This window comes from Chlamydotis macqueenii, chromosome 1 (assembly GCF_036417535.1).
Source record: "Chlamydotis macqueenii isolate bChlMac1 chromosome 1, bChlMac1.mat, whole genome shotgun sequence".
NCBI classification, from domain to species: Eukaryota; Metazoa; Chordata; class Aves; order Otidiformes; family Otididae; genus Chlamydotis; species Chlamydotis macqueenii.
In genome coordinates, this window is record NC_141556.1 from 109174311 (window position 1) to 109193320 (window position 19010).

General features: G+C 39.2%; 1 protein-coding gene across 2 annotated transcripts in view; it reads left to right on the forward strand.

The window, feature by feature from the left end:
• The window catches only part of LOC147602243 (uncharacterized), a 235535-nt gene that overhangs the window by 103654 nt on the left and 112871 nt on the right, over positions 1 to 19010 (forward strand). For both annotated transcript variants that reach the window (XR_015260746.1, XR_015260745.1), the window contains exon 2: positions 5637 to 5758. The gene's annotated coding sequence lies outside the window, so the exon portion shown is untranslated. The remainder of the gene's footprint in view (positions 1 to 5636; positions 5759 to 19010) is intronic.

Here is a 19010-nt window from a genome sequence, read left to right on the forward strand (position 1 = left end):
TGAAGCTGAACAAAAGGAAGAAAGGACATTTAGCAACTTTTTAAGAGGCTACATGATGGAATCCAGCAAGGGAATGTGTGGCTTACCACAGCAGATTCAAAGCCTAACACAACTGTTCCCAAACCATGCTAAATACTTCCCATGCTTCTGAAGTGGAGAAAACTACTCTCCCTGTAGATCTCATCCTTCTGCCCAGTAATAATGGGCTGCTCCTATTCTACCACTAGTCAGGAGCCTTTGTACCCTACAGAGACCAAGGCTACGTCCAGCCTAGGACTATGCATTTCTAAACCTGGAGTCTGACCCTCAACTCACCTCACACTCAGTCTGTAGGAGCCACCCAGCACAAACGTCCTGAAATCTCAGGTCTCCTCCTGGCACAGCAGGCTGGGCTGACTCGTGCCTGACACTTGGACTCATGGGAGGCCAAGCAACGTGGAGCTAGGAGGCCACTATACAGCAAGTGGTAGCCACTAGCTTAAATGCTCCCAAGTCCAGGGATGGAAGAGACTGTATCAGCCCATGGAAAAGGAGGAGGACACCTCCTGCTTCTCCTTTCTGTCCTTCACCTCTGCCCTAAATTGAAGTAAAGGTTGGATGGGAGGGAGTGAGGCAGGGAGAGAGGGAAGAAGACAATACAAAAATCCTGGCATGGTTATCAGACCACTGTCTCGATTTAGACAATAGAAAATACTAAGCACACGACTTAATCCCACTTCTCATATGTTTTATTCAGAACTGTAGACAAGTTGCTCAGACCGTATGAAAGCTGAGCAATTTCTTTTCTGTGCATGAAAGGGTCAATACACACAAGCCCCTTTTCAAGAAAATGCCCTAACTGCCAGGCTACAGGTGATTCTGGCTGCATCTTGGACCTGATGTCCATGCTATGATAATTTCATCTCTAGTTTGCTTCTGCAGTTTCAATGTCTGACTGGAGAACATCTCCTACATTAGCTTCATCTGAAATGACACTGGTTCACATGCTTCAAGACCCGATTGAAAGGGGGTCAGTTTGAAAGGAGAAGGGAGAAGACAGCACCTTGGTTTACTTTCCTTATTTCATAAGCTCTCAGTTCGTATTTGTTCCCTTACTTTCATCAACGGACTGTAAATTATCTGCTGTCAAGGCATTGAATTCTGAAGGAGTGTTTTAGCAAAATGATACCTGAAGGAGGCTGTAACGGTGGCACAAAAGCACAGATAGGAACATTTCCTTTTATCCAACAAAAAGATACTGATCTAAGATGTTCAAACTATTAGTGTAGCTACTTTTAGAAATAACAAAAAAGGGCTCATAAAATATTTTCTTCATCAATAGCAAATTCAGATATATGTTTATTTTAGCATGTGGACAAAATTAGGATAAAACCACGTTCAGACTAGTGCAGTAGGAACTTTTTTTTTTGCCTGCTGTGCTTTCATTAGGCCACAGATTCATCCAGGTCATTAGAGTTCAACGTATCTGTATAAATCTCTCAGAATAAACAGAGATGGCACTAATGCAAATTAAAATCAGCTGTTTATGGCAATATAGAAATGCAACTTATTTCTGATTAGAGGTAAAATATTTCATTTTTGCCCATCTCCTCTCTGTGAGGCTTCTTTCCTAACTGGAACAGACAAATTCAGCTGCTAGATTGCTTCATATGAAAAATAATGCAACATGGAGATGATACATTTGAGGGCTCATACTTGTAGGCAGTGTGTTTTTAGTGCTCATAGGAAATACCAATAGATAAATAAACAAATAAGGAGGCCAAAAGAAGAGAGGAAGGATGGTGCTTTCCATAACAAGTTGACATTCAAAAGTGTCACCTCAGGTGGAAAAAGATCAGGGATCAAGCAGAGTAGATGAATGTTGTCATTTTCTGTCAACTCATTCTGAAGCTGGAATGGGAACACATTGCAGTGTGATGGAGTATTGAAAGTGCAAGGCGTGTTAATAGCACATAAAGCTTCCAGGTTGTGTATGAAGAAAAAGCTCATTTCTACTTTTAACAGATTTTTTTTTCTTCTTTTCTAAGTAGGCTGTCCTCTGCCTAATTTTTTTTAGTGCCAAGATATTTATAATTAATAGTCATGAAGGACTGCAGTTTGTACTCTCATTTTATGTATTTTGAGACAGTAACCAAATTCACAAACAGTCGTCTTAGTTGTAAATGTCCTAAAATCAGTCACCTTTGCTCAAGTTGTTTTGAACTTTATAATTCTTTGTAGTCATTTGTTGAGTCTTTCACACCAAATTTTGGAAAAGAGCAAGAGCACTATAATGTGTATTCAGCCAAAGGTGACTGTTCAACACTTTACAGAATGTATTTTTCAGAACATTCACTTTTCCTGTTTGTACCAATTTTTTTTTTTTTTTGGGCAGACCTGCAATCTTCCTTTCTTTTTGCACACTTTGGAAAAAAAAGACCAGACTCTAGTTTCTAAGGTGCTGCTGTGGTGGTTGGTTGAGACGATGCAGCGTGATGTTGAGGTTTCTTTTCTGAAAGAGAATAAATAATACAGGATTGGGTCACTAGCTTGTCTGAAGTTAGGGCTTGGCTGTGAGAAGAAACTTATCTTTCCTTTAGAAAATGGTTCAATTAATAGAATTCTTAGGCAAGGCTTGAAGACGTTATTTAAGTAAGTGTTTCTGTTTTACTCTTTCCCTTAATGTGGAAGCCAGCAAGACATTGATATTTCATGGTAACTGGTTCCTATTATACTTCCCTTAAATAAGAGGTTATTTTCATTCCCTACTCAAGAGAACTGTGATAACATTTAGCATATAATATCGTAATATCATAAGATTTTGTTTTGTTTTTTTTTTTTTTTCTCCTCCCATGAGCTTTGTTGTCTCTCACAGAGTTTGGTATTGTTTTGCTTTAGGAACAAAAATTTTGATTTCCATTGTAGCTCTACTTCTGATCCTACACAAGATATTGATTTGAGATAGCTGTGCTATAGTCCCTTATTGTGAGTTGACCTAGGTGTCCACCAAAGCCAGTCTATCATTCCCCTCCACAGCAGGGCATAGAGGGAGGAAATAAGATGGACCCCTCCCCCCACTCCGCCCCATCCCAGGTCAAGATAAAGACAGTTTAATAAAGCAAAACCAAAAGCTTCATGCAGAAGAAAAGGAAAATAAAAATATTTTATTCTCCACTTCCCATCAGCAAGTGATGTCCAGCCACTTCCCAGGAAGCAGGGCTTCAGTACACATAGCGATTGCTCCAGAAGACAAACGTCATACAATTATGGATGCCCCCCTGTGTTCTTCCTCCTTTCTCTTAGCTTTCATTGCTGGGCAGACATCATATGATGTGGAATATCCCTTTGGTCAGTGTGAGTCAGGTGTCCTGGCTATGCTCCCTCCCAAGATTTTGCCCACCCTCAGCCTACTGGTAAGGGAAAGGGGAAGTGTTGGAGAGATGGCCTTGATGCTGTGTGAGCACTGCTCAGCAGTAGCCAAAACACAGCTGTGTTATCAGCACCCTTCTAGCTACCAATACAAAGCACAGCACTATGAGGGCTGCTGTGGGGAAAATTAACTCCTTCTCTGACGGACCCAATAAGCTTACTAAAGACTTACACTTTATAATTTTGAACATACCTTATAATTTCTTATTCTATGGATTTTGATATTTTGTCTTTATAATTTTTAAATTAAATGCCAAGTTTGCTCAGCTATGAAGTAAAGAGTGATGATGGGACCCCATTTCATCATATTTAAAGTGGATCTCACCGGAGTTCCTTGACACTGATGGATTTGCATAAGGCATTCTGCACAAAGGTTTATTACCTGAAAGCTCTGATTTTTTTCAGGGCAGTAGTACATATTTCAGGTTATTCTCCCGTACCTCTTACTAAGATTGACTGTCACTGTGAAAGTGAATAGGAACATCATGTTATGCAAAGTAATTGTAGAGATACTCAGTATGTGTTATCATAAAGAAAATTATGGTATGTAGTTATATACTCTTTTCTCACCAGGATGAAACTATGTGAAGGGAAGGAGAATGTCATACTGTGGTACAACTATTGAGTTTTGTATTGAATGGCTGCCAGTTGAGAGACTGAAATTTCCATTTATTCCATAAACCGCATAAGAAAAGCAATGCCAGCACCTGACTGCATTAAAATCTGTATTTCAAAGGTTAATGATGTTATGCAAAAAGTAGTTGAAACCAATAATTTTACCTGTGCATGGTGTTTCCTGTGGGGATTTCTGTGTATGCTAATAAAGAAAACCAATGAGAAGCATGCCAGGCTTGTTTTCTTCTTTGGACATACTGATCTACAGTATATGCGTGGCTGACATTTTGAACCATGGGTCTCTTGAGGTTTAATCTTGTAATCATATTTGTATCCATATAAGTAGACACCCAGACATGACAAACACATAGACATAATTCAACACTTGAGGTTAATGAAAGGGATGTATACTATATTGGGATCCATTACTTCGTATTTTTGTGTACCTAAAATATGTATTACTTTCAATTGAAAAAGAAATTTGCCTTGGAGAAATAATTATTTAACTATCAGATACATCAATTACAAGGAAAATATTTTATTTGCATTCTGCAGGTAGGCACTTGGTTCACAAACTTCTTAGAACAAAATATTGAAAATACTTATTTTCTGTCTTCAGTCTGTAAAAGAACTTCAAACTCAGAAAGATGCTTTGTTACAATACATTTTCTTCTTGCCTTAAAATGATATGCATTAGCTGTGGTCTGCATACCTTTCATTAGAACAGAGTACTCCTGAGGTTCTGCTGCTCCAAATAAAGAGGGTAAGGGATATATGAAGTAATTGGTACTTTATACAGTGAAAGATTAATTTTGTCTCTGGTAAACTTGATTGCCACTCTGTTGAGATTATGCATGTCCTGAATTTGGCTCAAAAATTCTGCTGATGACTGTGAATAGAGAATGCCTGAAAATAATTTATATATATATGTATTTTTTTTAATGGGATTTGTATTCGTTGTGGTCTCAGCTTGTTCTTTAATAATTAACTCCTCATTCTCCGCTTCCCCTTTCTGTGTGTGTTCATATTGTTTTTCCATGTACAAGTCCACATGGATTTAGGAACAGAAATCAATTTCCACTTTGGTTAATGCATTATAAAAAAAAAATAATGAAATTCCAATGATATGACCTTCAATCTGACATAGATAGACCTCTTCAGTTCACTTATGTCTAATTCTACAATGCTTATCTTTACAGTTCTACAATGACTGCATATTTTGAAACTGTTACCATGGTATTCAACATTTTGTTGTACACTGGATACTTGGCAAATACAAGAAAGCTCATAAAGCAAAGTAACAGCGTCTTACTCCTAAATGGTGAAAATCAGTTTTTCAAAGAAAGGCACTTTATTATATTCATAAACTGGATCAAGTTTACTCATGGTGATGCATAACCCATAAAAACATAGCTTGAACTCTAGATGTCAAGTTGAGTTTGCTAGGAGTGGTGAAGTCTTGAAGTATCTTTTTTTCTTTTTTTTTTTCTCCCTTGTGAAACATCAGACTTGATAGGGATGAATTGAGCAACAATAATCTTGGATTTATACAGTGCAATGTTTTTACAGAGTCATTGTTTCTGAAAGAGCTGTGCATTGTCTTTATGTTACAGGCCTGGAAAGTCAAATTTTCTGTAGAGGTCAGCTTCTGTCCAGCATGATGCCCTATTCTTCTGGTGATGGCACATGCAGCACTGAGTAGTACTGGCAAATGGAAGAAGTCTCTTGAAATAAGGTAGGTTTCTTTCGTTTCCGCAAGGGCACAGCTTGATGAAGTATTTGTAATTACTTTTCTATTTAATATAAATTAAGTCAAACAGGTATTTTAAGTCTTCTAAATTTTTAAGAAATGCTACCAATCTCATGGCTATTGATGCTATTACTTGCTTGTACCTCTAAACTTATCAGCAGAAAGCAATTTCAAGGTATTTTTTTGTGATGTGGCAAAAACCATCATTCATTATCAATAACAGAAACTAGAAAATAAAAGGATATATTTTAATTCCTGTCATGGTTGTGAGGAAAAAATAGTGTCTATAATATCAATGATTTCTATAATGGACAAAATTAATTGCTTGTAGTTTTAATAACTGTTGAAATAGCAGCAGAAAAATCAAGAGCATATGGTCTTTCTTCAACATGGTGCTGCAAAAAAAATGAGTTAGAGCAAATTAGAGTTAGGAAAGCAAAAAAGAATATATATGAAAACCTTAGAACTGGGGAGACTGTGAAAGAGACTTGTTCGCAGAAGACTCTTGGATTAGCAAACCCTGAATAAGTGGGATAGGGTAGTTGTAGAAGTATGACAATGGAGGGAGGCAGCTGTGAAAACAGAGTACTGTGCTGGATCCATGTTTCCCTTCACCTTGACTTGTCATTGTTTTTGGTGGCTTCCTCTCTGTTGGTATCCTCTGTACAGAGCTATTAATGCATCCAGGTGTTCTACTGAGCTACAATGTTCTATGAGCTTTCATTAGTCTCACAGCTTCATTCCAAAGCATTCTTGGGATGTTGTGACTGATACCTGTGACTACAAGTATACTCTGTAGTGTCTCTGCATGTGTTGTCAGAAACAGCATATCTTAATTAGCGCCCTGTAACCGAGGTTATTTCCTAATATAATGGTTTAATGAGAGTGATTTTGAGAAATGTGTACACATCAGCTCTGGTCAAAGTGCAGTTAAAACGAATAGATACTGCCTAAAGGCATTGGTTCCAGTTTACTGTTTTCTCACTGGTAAAAGACATATTGAGGTGAGAGTGTGTTACTTAAACATGGGACTGGTAAATATGACACAAAACCTGCAATAGACCCATAACCATCTGGAATGGCAGCTGAGCCCTTGGCAGGATACCGAAGGGGTATGCAAAAATGCACTCGTTGCCTACGCTTAGCGGTCCTATCCTATATGTTAGATTTCTATTGCAGCGAACCATTCGACCTGACCTGATTCAGTCTGGATTGTGACAGATTGTAATCCCAGATTCAGAGGTGATGTCATAAGTGGGAATATCTGGAGACCTGAAAGGAAAGAAGGGTTGAAATGAAGCAAGTAAGGCAACCACTAGGAAGATGTAAGACAATAGGGGGGCTTAATTTCTCTTATTTTCCATTGATTGCTTTTCCTACTTCTACCCTTCATGGGCTAGCAACTCACCACTTTCAAGTGAGCGACATCTTTTCTGAATTGTTCTGTCATGCATTATTTCAAAAAATAAACGTATTAATTGTGCTGTGCTGTACTGCATCCCCCCATTGTGTACCAAGTGTAAGGGAAAATATTACAGTTGGTATCTGACATGTGGAACTAATTTGCCTCCCTTGGAGTTCAGGGCAAGGTCTTGGCTATTACAGTCGAAGAAAACCTTACGAATTATAGGCACCTCACTTCATGATGCTTCATTTGTAGTTTCCATTTGTGATGATATACTATGAATAAAATATGGGGATAATATCCCAGCCCCATTGAAATCAGTAGGAGTTTTTCTCTTCAGTTAGGCCATGACCCTGGGAATCTCTGCTGGCTCCTGGTGAAGGATTTGTTCTATTCATGCCTCTAACTAGACCTCCTCTGAGGACTTAGTTTTTAATATTACTACCAAATCTGCTTCTTAGGTAATAATTCTCTCTTATTGAAGTTTGTTTGTTCTTGATTTGGGGGATCCTATGCTCAAAGAAAAACACTCCTATACCTGTATTTTTCTATCCTTAAATGTGACAGTATTGTTAGGGGCAATTATAGACTGACTCTCAGGATATATTATCTAAATAATAGAGTGAAAGGGGTTCAGAATAATTTCCCAAAGGATGGGATGGAAATCCTATACACGTAAGATACGATATAAAACTATTCTTTTTCTTGAAGGCTATAAAATGGACTGCAAGAAACAAGACTTAACTCTGAGAGGAAAGACTAGATCAGTTAATAGCTCTTTAATATTGCCAGTTTCTATAACCACAAACTCTTTTCTTGAGCATACTGTGAATTTTCCTTTACCAAGTGTTTTGATTTAATAAGCTTATTTTTGTCCATAGTTGAAAAGTTGCTCTTAAGTATTACTCTTGCTTTAGTAATAGATTCTTTCACACTCCTTCAGCTGGAGCATGTGCCACCCACAGGTCATTCATACCTTGCAAAACCTTCTGCTAAAGAGCATCAGAATTATTATTTTGTATATAAATTTTCTTTCCTATCAGCTGATGTGCTGTTTAACTGCTCTTGCTCAACTGTCTTCCACTCATTCTGTAGAGGAAGCGTAAGAGAATATTAAAATTGGTGTGTAACATATGGAGAGAAATTTTGATTGTCAGAAATATGAATGCTACATGATGTAGCAGATATAAAATTCTGACTCTGCTATCATTGGGTATCATATTTTATTTCTTTGTTTCAGTATCTTGAGTTCATTAAGCTCATTCATCAGCTTCTATTGGAATTTCCACTCTAGTAGTGGACCTTGTTTTAGGAAACTTACAATGTTTTTCATTAAAAATCCCTCCCAGTTCTGGCTGGGTCTTTAGAATTACAGCCATAAAAATTTTGTGCAGTGTATATGTGCATATGCATCGGGATGTAGATGTGTCTTTTTATTTTGGAGGTTTGAAGCTGAGTGGTAGAGATATTTTAAAAATCCTCTATTCTACATGTCCAGGCCAAAGTGTCCAGAAGAATGCTTTTGTAGTGCTTTATTATACAACGTTATGCCAGGAGGGAGGGCCATGAAAGTACTAAGCCATTTCTTGCTTTGTCCTATGGTGCTAATTTTCCATTTTATGCTCCCTACATTTTGCTTCATTCCTTTAAAACTGTATATAAACCATACTTTCTATCTTGAAATCCCTTGCTGAGACATTACCCCCATAGATAAGTTCCTGTTAAGCACTTTGTCTTGTTTGAGGTGGTTAGCATTGCAGAGGGCATGGAGGGGTAAGATTATTTTCACCAGGGAGGAAACATAAAGTTCGTCTGCCATGGCTATTGCTGCATTTAATTCTACTTGCTCTTCCTGGTCTTATATTTTGTTACCTTTTCTACTGAGTTGTTAGAGATCTTTAGGACAGTGGTGATGTATGCATGTGCATTATGTAAGTAATAAACCAAAATATTTAATTTTCCAGTTTCTGTTACTTTTTGATGAACACACTGAATCAGTATTAGGCCTTTACTTTGTCAATTAACTTGCCGAAGCATACCACTTATTCAGCTGGAAGAGTACCAAGAAAACAAGACCCTAGTGTTCTTCTCATCACAGTTGTCCCAGATTTTCAAAGTATTTGAAGTACCCTGGAGGTGGATAAACTAATTTGTAAAGGAGCCAAAATAAATAAATCTATTTTTGTACAAGATTTCATAGTGATAAGAATGTTTGATGGAGGGAGAATGATTCAGTGCAATTTGTAACTAGGAGAACATAATACATTTGACTCCTTTTTCTGTATAATACAAAGAGTTCATATGTTGCCCAATGTTCATTTTTAATTAAACATTTTATCATCACAGAGTTTTTTATTGACATTGCTTGTAATAGAGCTGATAAGATCTTGACCTACTCTTCAATAAAGCAATGTATAACTCAATATTCTGGTACACACTATTCCCTTCAGACTTAAGCACATGATTTCCTGATTTAATTTAAAAATCTTATGTACTTTATTCACCTTTATTTACTTTAACTTCTCAGATTTATGCCCTGGTTTGACTTATGCAATTTGGTTGCGACCATTTCTTGGACTGTTACTTTGATTTGCTTGAGCTTTCAGCTAGCTGGATTATTTTAATGAATTTTTCCACCTTTCTTTCCCTTTTTATTTATTTTTTTTAAAGTGATTTATCACCTAATCTTGTTCCCTACTGTACCTTTTGAGTCCAATTTGATTACTTCGCTTACTGCTTCCTCAATGATAGGGTTGTAGAGCTTCTTCTATCACAGAAATTCCTTCAGATACTTCATGATAAGAGATTCTTGAAGATGTCCCCAAAGATGGATTGCAAAGTTGATCCTTGCCAGTAACCTTAAAGAGCTCTGTGATATAAAGCTGCCCAGTATCATATGTTTAGCTGTACTGATAAGCATCCCTGTAGCTTGGCAGGATTTTCTGACCCCCAGCGGAGCTGCAGCAAGGGAATAGGTATCAATCCCTCCAATTGGTAGTGGCTGCTGTGGTGCATGCTGACCCAGGAGACAGCTGGAGACAAACCAGAAGTTGGCTGTAGAGCAGCATCCAGAGGCGTTAAGCCTAAGTCTCTTTTCCAAGGTTTGCTGTCTGCTGTGTTAGGTTTATTATGTCAGAAATTGTATTATTCCTCCACATGTGGAAATCAGGATTCATGGAACAGTTAATCTTGAGTGCACTCACCAGGCATGTGCAGGACAACCAGGGGTTCAGGCCCAGCCAGCATGGGTTCATGAAGGGCAGGTCGTGCTTGACCAACCTCATTTCCTTTTACGACTGGGTGACCTGCCTAGTGGATGAGGGAAAGGCTGTGGATGTTGTCTACCTCGACTTCAGCAAAGCCTTTGACACTGTCTCCCACAGCATTCTCCTAGAGAAGCTGGCAGCTCATAGCGTAGACCAATGTACTCTTCACTGCATAAAAACTGTCTGGATGGCCAAGCCCAGAGAGTTGTGGTGAATGGAGTTAAATCCAGTTGTCAGCCGGTCACAAGCGGTGTTCCCCAGGGCTCAGTTTTGGCACCAGTCTTATTTAATACCTGTATCAATGATCTGGATGAGGGGATTGAGTACTCCCTCAGTAAGTTTGCAGTTGACACCAAACTGAGTGGGAGTGTCTATCTGCCCAAGGTTAGGAAAGCTCTGCAGAGGGATCCGGACAGACTGGATTGATGGGTTGAAGTGAACTGTATGAGGTTCAACAAGGCCAAGTGTCGGGTCCTGCACTTTGGTCACAACAAGCCTATGCAACACTACAGCTTGGGGAAGAGTGGCTGGAAAGCTGGTTGGCAGAAAGGGACCTGGTGGTGCTGGTAGACAGCCAGCTGAACGTGAACCAGCAGTGTGCCCAGGTGGCCACGAAGGCCAACAGTATCCTGGCTTGCATCAGAAATAGCATGGCCAGCAGGAGTAGGGAAGTGATCGTGCGCCTGTACTCAGCACTGGTGAGGCCACACCTTGAATACTGTGTTCAGATCTGAGTCCCTCAGTACAAGAAAGATGTTGAGTTGCTGGAGCACGTCCAGAGAAGGGCAATGAAGCTGGTGAGGGGTCTGGAGAACAAGTCTTATGAGGAGCGGCTGAGCGAACTGGGATTTTTAGTCTAGAGAACAGGAGACTGGAGACCTCATAGCTCTCTACAACTACCTGAAAGGAGGTTGTAGTGAAGTGGGTGTTGATCTCTTCTCCCAAATAACTACTGCTAGAACGAGAGGAAATGGCCTCAAGCTGAGTCAAGGGAGGTTTAGATTGGCTATTAGGAAAAATTTCTTTACTGAAAGAGTGGTCAAGCATTGGAACAGGCTGCCCAGGGAAGTGGTGGAGTCACCATCCCTGGAGGTATTCAAAGAATGTGTAGACGTGGCACTTGAGGACATGGTTTAGTAGGCATGGTGGTGTTGAGTTGACAGTTGGACTTGATAATCTTAGAGGTCTTTACCAATCTCAAAGATTCTATGATTCCCTACAATTTTGCTGCAGCAAGTCACCCATCATACCTAAATAGGAGTTATATGAACCCACTTTCTCAGTAATCTCCTAACCTCTTGCTATATCATCTGTCTCAGATGATAACCACTCAGTTACCCTGTGCTTCTCTTTCACACTTTGGAAAACTACGACACCACCTCTGGGCATTTGCTGTTTGCCCTTATCTTTATGTCCTACATCTATCACTGTTCACTGCAAATGTATATTGATTTTAGCTGATAATTTTGAAATAATTTAATGAGCTAATTTGAAATTACTTTATGTAATATATCACAGAAAATGCAGAACTACCTTGCACTTCAGAAAGAGTTTTAAAAACTGTGGAACACTAAGCTTGACAACTGAGGATGTATTCCTTACACCCTTACAGATTTCCTGTCTTGCTTTGTCAGGGTAGGATAGCAGAGGTTAAAAATCACATAGGGGCCTCTGAGAGTAGGAAGTTACCATGTGCCAGATGTGTCTCTTTCAAAATTAAATGCTTCAGGCTTTTTTTTGGTCATCAACAATGTCCAAATCCTCAAGGATAAATAGGTATATAATATATTGAACTAAGTAGTTATTAGATGCTTGAACTAAACCTAGATTTCTGATTTTTTTTCTGATTTTTTTTTTGCTTTGGGATGTTGTCCCCCCAAAAACCTCCAGAAAAATATACTGCCAAATTATCGGAAATGTAAAGGTTTGTATTCAGATTCTTCAGCTGTTGGGACACAGAAGTATTGGAGAGCCTGGCAAGTATGAAAGTGTGGGACTTGAAAGAATCAGTGCACTGTGTTTTGTTAATTGTTCTAAAAGGTAATCATTTAGGAAAAAGGAGTGACTCTAACAGCACATGTAGCAGATTCATGTAGCTACACCTAGCCAAGTTGGAGAACAGTATCAAGGGACACAGAAAGTGTACCTCAGGTTCCTAGGAAACTGTCAGCACAGGTGCCAAAAGCCATGCCTCTCTGTCTTTTCTGCTACTGCCACCCGTGCTTGCTAGATGAAGCTAACTCACATAAATGCCAGCAGACGCTTATGCCATTGTTTGCTGTGCAAGCCTATGATTGATACATTAAAGGTGCAGGGCCTCACCGTCTCCAGCAGAGGTGGGGAAAAGACACCTGAGAAAATGAAAAAGCTGATGAAGTTGTTAGTTATATCCGTCCCTGAAAGCTTACTTGGTAAATCAGAGCTAAGTCATTTCAGATTAAGCTGCTCATTACGTTAGAGATACTGGACATCACTACTGAAATGAAGACACTCAATTTTAATCAGACTGTTGATGCAGAGAGACTCCATTTATGCATAGGATGATGCTCCTCTTCAGAGGCAGCCATGAGAATGCTCATGAACAGGCATGTTTGTCCTCCCTTGCTCCTCCCACCCTGGGCTGTCTTGCTGCTGACATGAAGAATAGGAGGGAGTAACATGGGTATTTTGCTTCCTCACTTTGTTTTTTTTTGGGGGGGTTTCTTGGTGTATACCTCTGCAACTTTGAGCTTGAGCTAGCTGAAGAGACTGTGCAAGCTAGGATTGTGAGTGGCATCTTTGCAGGTGCGTTGGTGTTGGTTTTTCGCCAGCTTTTCACCACGGCCTGCCCTCTAGGGCTTCTAGAATTAATAAAATAGGATCTTGGGTTTTAAACATACTTAAAACATATTAGGAAAAAAAAATCTGTTGTATTTGCTGTTGAAGACTTGTCTGAATGCCCACTTGTATGTAGGGGACTAATAGTATGATCCTTTTCCCCATTTTTAAACAGAAAGTAAAGTAGAATATTTATAGAAGAACAAAAAACCTTAAAATCTGATCCTAATGTCCTCAATGTACATTTTGATAAGTGAAGTATTTTAAAATGCACCATGTAGTATGTAGAAATTTATTTTCATGAGCACCACTTTAAAAGCAGAAGTTAGACTGTATTTTTACTGACGGAACTTAAAGAAATGCAGATGTTATTTCTCCAATGAGAAATATTTTATATTGATTAATTAAATTTTTTTTAAAAGGCTTGTGTAGCTGTGGGTTTGATATTCAAAGATTCACCCTTGCCAGAGGGAAGGTGAAAGTATGGTTTAACTAAGTCTGTAATCTCATTTCAAGAAATCTGTCTTCAAATTTACATAAATTAGTATTTTAAATCCACGTTCTCACTCCCATTGTTTACATTATACATACAGCATATCATATGGCACGGTTAGCAAGCCCATGTCAGCACAAGTCAGCAATGGGCCATACCAGTTGAGATCAGGGTGACCTAGATTGGTAGTTCTGGCTTTGTTGCATGCTGAGTTATCGGCTTTCTAAATCTCATGAAAATTCACAGCCACTTCACGTAAAGTCTAATTTACTTCTGTATCCACTTGAGACAGGAAAAAAGTGTGCTTTAGGAACAGAAGAGTTATGTAGCATTGTTGTTTTTGTGTATGTTTAGTGCTTTAGATTTTCTTGAAAGAGAAGTGTGTTGACTATGTGCTTTGGTTACATTCAGTTCCTTAAGAATGGATGTGTTTTGTTTATCAGCTTATTACCTGACAAAATAGCAGTTGATGTTAAGTTGAGAGAATGTGATTGGAATATTCTAAGTGCATTATTTAAAATGAGTGAATAAGCCTTATCTTGTTGATGTTTTATTGGGGCATACCCATTGCAAATCTCACTATTTTGTAGAAAACAGGTTAATGATTCATAAAGAACCAAAGTTTTTAATAATGATAATATTATAATATTTTAATATCAGTTAATATACTGCTATCAAACTCTTATAAAGTAAAAATATTATCTATTAAAAAACCTAAAAAACTATTTAAAATTAACTATTGACTCTAATAATTTAATTCTATTACTTTATTAATATGGACATTTAGGGTGTTCTATTAAATTAAAAAAAAAAAAAGAACAAAACCACTTCAGTATTCAGACCTTTTTAAGTTCAGACACTGTAAAGTAGAGAATAAATACTGTATTTGGAGAACATGTATATATAAGGTAAAGTAGAAGAGAGGTAGGTATTGAGGAAAACTGGCTGTTTAGTTAAGGCATTTAGCTAGAACTTGGAAGATACAAGTTTAGCTGCTGAATTTTACCATGCTTTTTCTTGAGCTGCCACACCACGTGGATACTTTATTCTCCCAGGAGAAAATGAGTGAGAATTTTACCAGACCATTTGGAGAGCCTGTGCTTTAGTTAAGCTTCCTTTTTTTTTTAATAAGATGAGGTTAATTTTTTACTGGTTTTTTCTTCTCCTTTCCTCTTGGCTTTATTTTATGGCAAAAACCTCTTAGAACTGTTCATATTTGTTATTTCAAATGGGATGAAGACAACAGATTTTAGCCTTGCCATTCTTTAGGGGGAATAATGATGACAGTATTTAAAAAAAAAGATGAAAATATTTAAATTTACTGATGGGACTTCACATTCTTAGCTAGTTTCAAGGATGTGTATTATATGTAGGATAGAATTGTCCAAAAAGTACAGATATTTTGACCTCCAAAAAAATTAATGAGAGGACTATTTACTACTTTCATGACACTGTTTCCATTGGTCTTGATAGAGGTTCCCACAGAGTACAAAAGATTAACTTGAGGTTGTAGTTGGCATGTGTTTTAGATGGATACAAATAAAGAAAAATAGTGAGACACGTACTCTACATTGTACTGAGGTATGTACACATATAGGAGCCATCATTTTTATGCAACTTCCTGCTAGGATGTGCGGCTTCTCGCTGTATCCATATGCACACTGAATTGCAGTTCTGGTCTGGCTTTGATGAAAGGACATTCTTCTGCTCTGTGATTGCTCTCAGTTGTTGCATTTAGTGCTCTGATATGGCAGCTTTCACTGTATCCATAAAATATGAGTGAGCATCAATAAGCTATCCAAGAGAAAGGAGTTTTAAGGAGGTATTTGAATGAGGAGAGGATGACTGGACAAAAAAGGAAGGGAAGTTCTCTGAGTTTATACTCAGGCACCGGGGAGAAAAGGATAAGGTCATTTGGGCGAGAAAGCCGGTAAGCATCCTGTCACAAGCTTAGGTGATGCATTGAAATTTTGAATTCCACATGACAGTCGGTATGTTCTATGAGTGCGCACATATTGGTTTGCTGAAGCCATCCACTCACGCTCTGCTCCCTCTGCAGCGTGAAGACAAAGCCATGTTCACCCGTCATGGATTCTCTGGGGATAAAACCAACCTGCAACAAGTATTTGTAAGGGCAGTTGCACTGAAAGTCCCATTTGAACAAAGCATTTTAACTGATGTGACAGTAGATTCCTTAGGCAGTTGCAAAAATTTGTTGGAGAATTGGCAAACAGAAAAGGCCTTCTTGTCTACATGGCTTGGGCTACCCAATCAGGAAAAATGCACAATTTTGTGAATTAAGTGACCAGTTACGCATCATGAATAACGAAGAGTGATTGTTTGTATCGGCCAGTTAAAAATTGTGTCACAGGGTCAAATATGTTTGCACACACTGCTCAAGGACTTGTGACTAACGAAGTAATTAATAACACCCATGACCTATTTGCAGACACCTGGTGAACAGATTTAAGGGCTCAATCCATTGGTTACGTTTCCCAAGGAGCAATTCCACCAGCTCCAGTTAAAAATGTGTAAAGTCAAGCCTAGTCATCATGTACTAGCAGTGTCTGTCCTCAACACCTGCTGTAATATATCCTTTATTGATATGAATACAACATATGATGAATTCTGTACCTAGTTGTGTGATCCTCCTCAGTCCAAACCAGCAGACCACCAGACCTCCAGAACCTTCAGATATCTGTATTATTTTTTAATTAGCTTTCGAGTATGAGATACTTTCACAATAATGATATTCTTCTACTAATGATATTCGGTTCAGAAGCAGGCAAAGCTCTAATCTGCTCTTCCAGGAGTTTGTACTTACTCCAAGGAGTAAGTCCTTTGAGGTCACAGGGCAGAAGAGTCAGCCTTGGTGAGTGAAGTGCTGGGCAGGATTGGTCCCAGGGACACAGCTTTCATAAAGTTTATCTCATTTTAGAGACTACTGCAAAAATAAATATCTTCCCAATGGAGGAGGAGGAGAAGGAGGGCGCAGAGGCCAGGGCTGGGAGCCTGCAAAACTCAGAACCACAAGATTTTAAATTCCATTGTATATTTAGTACAGTTATTGTTTGCCCGGGACTGATGTGCTGCTCTAAAGAACAAGTGAGAACTGCAGCAATCTCTCCGAGTTGTTGCATTTCACACAGGTTTTACTTGAATACTGTATTATACTTTGTCCCTACAAAAAAAAAAAAAGTTTTTGAGGAAGGGGTAAAGGGGGATACTTTGGTTAGAAAACAGGGCGTAAACTGTGACATGTAGTTTGTAAAATCTGCAGTCTCCCTTTTGCTTTTTGTTCTGTAATTGATTACTATCACCCCCTTTAACCCACCTTAAAGGGCAAGCAGGAAATTCATGTTTTCGTTCATCAGCCCGTCCCTCTGAAAAGCGTTCAATATTAAAACAGTTTGCGAGGAGCAAAGGCAGAAGAAACAAGAGGCCCAGTTAGATCGTGGCAAGGTTAGGAGATGCATGTCTGATGCCTGCAGCAAATATCGGCTCTTGTTCCTGTACAATTTTTGCATGGGGAGACCAAGTTAATTGGGGTATGGCTCTGTTCTTTCCTTTATGTGTGACCTTTTATTATCTCTGTGGCCCTGTAGTTCATGCAGTGTCATAAAGCTGTGGGAAAGTCTTGCAGCTGGTGTTATCGGCTGCTGGAAATTAACTTAAAAAATGAAATATCTGTGTTTCCTTTTGCCTGGAGGTGTCTGGGAGTCTGTAAACTGCGACGAAGGTGCAATTATTGTGGTTGTGATTTTGCTGTAGCTGAGCATGGCTTGTGCATCTTTTTCAGTTCTTTCTCTCCCCTTCTGCCCCCCGCTTTTTAGTGCAAGCTGTGGGCTGGCAATCAGGTGTTGTGCTCGGGGAGGGAGTTACTTTAGGGTGGGGGTTACATGGCATAATTCCCACGAATGTTGGAGGAGGATGAAAAAGATAAAGAAATTTTGTTTTTCTGAGCTAGAGGATTCTCTGCATGACTTCCCCACTGATGGGATCATGTGCTTTCAGGCTGAGATTTTATTAACAATTCAAATGGAAATTGAGGGCACAGGAGGAGCAGATTCTCACATAAACTTGATCTGTCCATGAATGCAGTTCTCTGTTTGCCCTGACCCTGCGTGGCTTAAGACACTGCCTGTGAGGCCTGAGTGCCAGACACAAAGACCGAAATGAAAAGCAAGCACATTCCATTAGTCTGCACAAAGGCAATGGAGCAGTTTCTAGCCGTCTCCCCAGGGAGAGATCTTATCTCCTTGCGGCTAAAACCCTTCAGAGTGTTTATTTGTACTCTAGCACCCCAGGTTTATGAATTGATACGGATGCCGATGAAACGCTGTAAGTTTCCTCAGCGAGTCTTTTTGGGGGGACACAGGGGTGTTCTGCATGTGTTTGCTTTCCCAAATACGTCTTGATATTTATCAAAAGGTTGCTCCGGTTTCCGGAGGAGTGAAAGCAGATGAGTGCCGGGTGAGAAGGTGCTCCAGCAAGTACATTCGTTAATAAAAGTTGTCACCAGCCTTACGAGAGTTTTGCAAAACTTTGGCTTTAGGACACATCGCCTGTTTTTAACCTTTAAAACATTAGCGCAGACTGTCACCAATGCCGGACGCTTGTGCTTACCAGCACGCAGGAAGGTTCTTCCCGAGTAGCTGTACCGATTAAATGTTGCGTATACTCAGTTGACCTTGCGCTATGAAGGCAGCAGCGTGCCCCAGCAGCACTGGGGCAGCAGGAGGATGCGTGAGACAAGGTTGCTGTGGCCACATCTGCACGGCCATTGCTTTCTGCCAATGGCAGTCGGTGGGTGATGCTGCCTGTCAGGGAAATTCTGCCGGGGATGAGAACTGGGAGGTGAATGACGGGTGTTTGCTGGTGGTTTTTGTTGTTTTCTTGAGGCTGGAGGTCAGAAAGGCCAGGAATATATCCCAGTGCAAAAATATCATTCATATTCTGTGACACTGCCTGATATTAGTATTGGCAGTGTCAATAAATGCTGGAGATTCCTTAATCAAAATATTAAACATTGATATTCCTGACTCTCCTAATCAGGCTTCCTTTTACGAAAGCTCTCTAAAACAGCAGAAAAAGCGTAAGGAAACAAATGTTTTGACTGTCCTAATTCCAAAGAATGACAATTTTAATTGCCCTAGTTTCCTCTATTTTCAGCAAAAAGAAAGGAGGGAAAAAAAGCCCCAAATCAAAAGCCAGCAACTTTTAGGTAGGAAATCATAACCATATGTTTTTCCATTT